The sequence below is a fragment of the Pieris rapae genome, chromosome 8 (genome assembly GCF_905147795.1).
Source record: "Pieris rapae chromosome 8, ilPieRapa1.1, whole genome shotgun sequence".
NCBI lineage: Eukaryota > Metazoa > Arthropoda > Insecta > Lepidoptera > Pieridae > Pieris > Pieris rapae.
Genome location: NC_059516.1, coordinates 3573546 through 3578863, shown reverse-complemented (window position 1 = coordinate 3578863; position 5318 = coordinate 3573546).

Below are 5318 nucleotides of genomic sequence, written 5' to 3'. Positions count from 1 at the left end.
ATTCGAATTTTAATTTTAGTCTGTCCCGAAATTTGAAAAAAGTTTTGTTATCATTGTGTTATATCGTGTGTGACCATGTGCTGGATCGTTAGATATTGTCATAACATTTGAATAATAATTTTCATCAAAATGGCTTATTAAAAATTGAAATTTTGAAATTAAAGACGTGTAGACAGGACAACGTCTGTCGGATCCGCTAGTTTTTTATTAAAATAGGTTACTAAGTTCATAAGGTAAATATTATTCATTTAAGAATGTGATGGTGTTGATATGGATTCGTCTTAAATAAAACAAATCATCTAATAATAAAGCTAAACCATTTTCAAACGCACACACAAAAAATTTCATCTAAAGGCTTATAGAAGGAATTAGTTACAAACATTCGCAAAGAATATTATGTTTATTAGATACTGATATTATCAAGACAATTCAGTAATATAGGTTCATTAAATAATATAGGTGTAAAAAAATAATCAATAAAAACTCTGTCATGCCGTACGCTATGGAAACTGTTGATAGAACAAAATAAAATTCCCAGTATTATATTACGTATCCAATATCTACAAAAAGAATGTTTACCCATAGGCAATTAATATGTAATATGTGGCTTATCCCGAGTCGGAACTCCGAAACATGAATTATTTTGCTGCCACCAAACAAAACTACGTCAAATGTTGTGTATAAGGAAGTTCTTAGACACTTAAGTTCCACAAATATATTTATAGATATAAGGTAAGAGTTGCTTTTCTTATATCTTTAAACGAGCAATTCTTGTATATATATATATATATATATATATAATTGGAATCTCGGAATCGGCTCCAACGATTTTCATGAAATTTAGTATACAGAGGGTTTCGGGGACGATAAATCGATTTAGCTAGGAATCATTTCTAGAAAATGTCATTTTATATGTGTTTTATCAACTTAAACATAGAATTGCTCGTTTAAAGATGTCAGTCAAATAAAAACTTAAATATGTATATAATTATCTTTATTCGATAATTATATTCATATATCATAATTTTATTAGTATGTAATTCGTACTTAAATAAAATTTCCAAAAAATACCGAGCTAAGCTCGGTCATCCAGGTCCTCAATATTATAAACGAAAAATTTTCACTTTGATTGTTTAACAATTTAAAATAATCAAGCTAAAAATCTGGACTGATTAAAAAATTATTTATTACCTACTTGAAGTCAAAAAAAAATTAATATCACAAATTAATTTAAAAAGTTTAACTACCAAAAGTATATGATTAAATTAATTATTTAAGACGAGATTAAAAATGATTTTTTTTTATATGGATTGTTAGCAATCTCAAATGTTTGATGCCGATGATGCTTAAAATTATTACAATCCATAGCGATCAATGTACTTAGACAAATATGTAAATCAATTTATTAAGGAATATCTCCTTAACTTTATTCAAGTATTTATGAACCAAACATTGACGATGCAAGTCTGTGCACATACGGTCTAATTGATCATTATGGAGCGAACGTGTCCTCGCTTTTTCATTTATAATGACTGATTCAAAATCGATATTTGTACGCGCTCTGCATTTTCTATATCAGAGTGTTGTTTAAGATAGTTGTGAGCAATTTTATAAATCGCTATAAAAGTGATAAGAGATGTCTACACGAATGAAACAGGAATTAACGATAGAAAGTTTATTAGTGATTTAGATCGTATAGTGTTTCTTTGTCTGTGTTAGAGAAAAAAATATTTTATTAATAAAATAGTACTAATAACATTATTTCAGATTATTGGCCAATCATTAACAAATTATAACATGATGGTAGCTTATTGTGAACGCCCTTTGCCCCAGTCAGGTCCCATATCCTATAGTTGCTTGATATGTCTTAAGTTACCCTATGTCAAAACAGTCGGTGAAAATAAGCTTAGGTCAGGTTTAATTACATAACTACTTTAATATGAATGATTTTACTTTCCGTACAAAAGATTTGTTCCATAGCCCGCTTCTGTCTAAGGCACATTCTGGACAGTCTAGGTCGTCTTAGAAAATGTAGCCAACTATTTTTCCCGTTGCTTTAGGTTAGCTAAGTACATTGATCGCTGTGGATTGTAATAACTTTGAGCATCATCAGCACCGAACCATTGAGGTTGCTAAATATATGTATTAACAATCCATATCCAATAAATTCATTTTTAATGTCGTCTTACATAATTTAATCATTGATTTTTGATAGTAAATTCTCTGGAAGTATATGTTTAATTATTAAAATAAAATAAAATACGTTTATTTTGGAACATAAGATCATCTAGGTATCACTTATTCCACGTCAATCAATTCGAACTTGTAGGCATCCCTACTCATCGGCAAAGACAGAGGGTGTAGGCCGAGAGAAAAAGCCGGCATAAAAAACTCTCGGTACTCTTTTAAAAAAGCAAATCATCAAACAATATTTAAAACAAATATATCAAATTAATTAGAGGTAGCCTGCCCAGCATTAGTCCCAGGCCCTTTTATCAACTAGATAATCAATAACTTTATAGTAAGCCTTTTTACACAGCTTTTCTTTAATACATTTCTTAAATTTAAAAAGAGATAAAAGAGCCTCTGGGATTTTATTAAAGAAGACTATCCCTTTTCCCAAAAAAGAATTTCTAACTTTACATAGTCTAGTACGGGGAAATTGCAGCCTGCGTTTGTTCCGAGTATTGACATTGTGCGTATGTTCTAATCTAGTATATTTATCACGATTTTTGTATACAAACATAATATTTTCATAAATATATTGCGAGGGAAAGGTAAGTATATTAATTTCCTTGAATTTATCTCTCAGAGATTCCCTACATTTATCTATTGTCTTTTATCCTCCTAATAATAATTTATCGTGACATCGTAACAACAGATCTCCAGATACATAAACAAATGGATGGACCCCGGCGATGTAAATACAAATAAACCGAACATTAGGATTTTCGAAAACTTTTTATTGCTACAAGAAGTTTAATTTTACATCAAAAACGAGTTGTACACACTCAAACCGCACGAAATCTCCTAATCCCGCCTCATCCGAGCCATTGGGCCCGCACGCTTGAGTTACAGGATCAATCTATTTTCGATTTTTCCGTGCCCCATGTGAACAAATTGAATGTCTGCCCTATATGCCACGGAGTCGTGATTGCTGGTTTACACTGAAGGGCCCTGATAATATACAATTTGTAACTAAACTTTGTTAAATTTTACGTTAAATGAAAATAAAAAAGTTAATTAGATTGTGGATAATACACACAATGTTTTTCTTTGAGTTAACTTTAACGCAGTCGATGTTGTATTAATTACAGTAGTCGTACTATACGTATTATGTACATATGTCTTTAACCCAAGCATCTCGCAGTAAAATAGTTAAATCAGAGGGTTAATTGAATCTCTAGACAGTTAATTAAAGATCGATATTCAATCAAATTTTGATTTTAATAACGCAGCGTCGAAATCATTTAACTATCTGTCTGACCGAAAGCCAGCATGTTGATTAATAATGTAAACAAGATGGCGGTCACAACAACAGCTGATTACTTTTAGAGTCTTTCTTTTGGTAATCGTTGGTTTGTTCAGATTCAATTCACTCTCTGATTTAACTACTGCGACACATACGCAATAAAGATGCTGTTCATGGCAAAACCATTAATTACTCTGGATTGGTAGGCATATTAAAAATGTTAATGAAAAACTATATAATTCATGTAGGGTCACGAAAGTTCACTGAACTTCAATAGAAATACGAATATAAATTTTGTGTTAAGCATTATTTGCGTCACTTCAAATTCATTTGACTATAAATAACATAAAATAAAAGACCTCAAAGTCAGGGAGTATAATGATAAAAGTAAATTGAATATGTCTTTCACATATGATATTTCGCCGTCAAACGAGATTGTTTGTGGCGTACAGATTCGAACATTTGTATTAATGTTTCGAAAGATGGAACCAAAAATATCCCTGTCGAAATCCCAACGAGTCTTTGATAGAATTGATATTGAACATTAACGATTGTAATGTATGTAACATTTTACCTCTACAACGTGTATTGTTACAATGGGCTCAATAAATAATAAATAGGATATTTTATGACTCTCAATTTCAATAAAATAAAAATGTTTTTATTAATTTACACAACCCTAAGTCGTTATGTTTTACACTACTGCTTGACGTCAGATGGAGTGAAGGTCTGCCAAATTCTTCCACGCTTCCGCTCTAATAAAATAATACATTTATAAGTATAGAAGGAAGCTTATTCCGCGCTAACCACTAACCAGGACGCTCAGACCTGAGCTGCCGATTTATCTTATTTGAATGAGGTTCTTAGAATACTCCCTGTATTATAAGAGAAATAAGAAATTTTTCAAATAAGAAAAAATATTATTTAATACGTTTTATCTTTACCTTACATAGTTATAAAGAAAGTGCTGGTCTTGTGACTACAGCGTGACTCGTATCCCTGGTAAGTTGAAATCAGAAATGCTCGATGCTCAGCAATTGTCAGTTTTCGCTACCGGTCGGTCGTATGGTGAAGAAAAACATCGTGAGGACACCGGTATGCCTCAGTATCAAAAAGTCGACAATCATTTGTTTGTTTTACTTACCTACTAAAGAAAACAAATGATCACGAAAAACATACAGAAATCCAGATCGTTGCCTGGTTTTTCAGAATTTTTATACACCATATTATTATAATGTACTAATGTTTTTTATATATCACATACAAATTGAACAAATAATGATTACTACGTTCTTCATAAATAGAAAATTGCATGGTTGGTGTGAATAATTTTTTGTTAGCAACAATTTGCCTGTTCGCGTACCATCGTTTGTCTTATTCCAAAGGAGCTGTAAATCCGTGACTGAAATAACACGAATCATTGTCCCTACTACGAGATTCACTTTCTTTACAATATAAATAATTTTATTTATCCGTTATTTTCTTAGAATTCTCTCTGTGACTTGTGTTTGTAATTATTTTATTCTTTGATGTGACTTGAGTCGTTTTTTAATGTAACAAAATAATGTAATGTGAATTAATTTCAATAAATGATAATCGGGAGAATTTAATTTCTTTTTTTTTTCACTTTCCTTAATTTATTCGTGATCGATTTTTTTTGTACAATCGTGTCAATTTGCATTATCAATTAATTTTGACAAATACAACAGTACATTGTACATTTTTTATTTTTCCCTGAGAAGAAGCACTTATTCTCAACGTCATTTTAACTGTTGCATTATACTGATAATTAATAATTTTAAACTTTTGTAAATGTCTTATTTGCAATACATAATATAGCTGGATC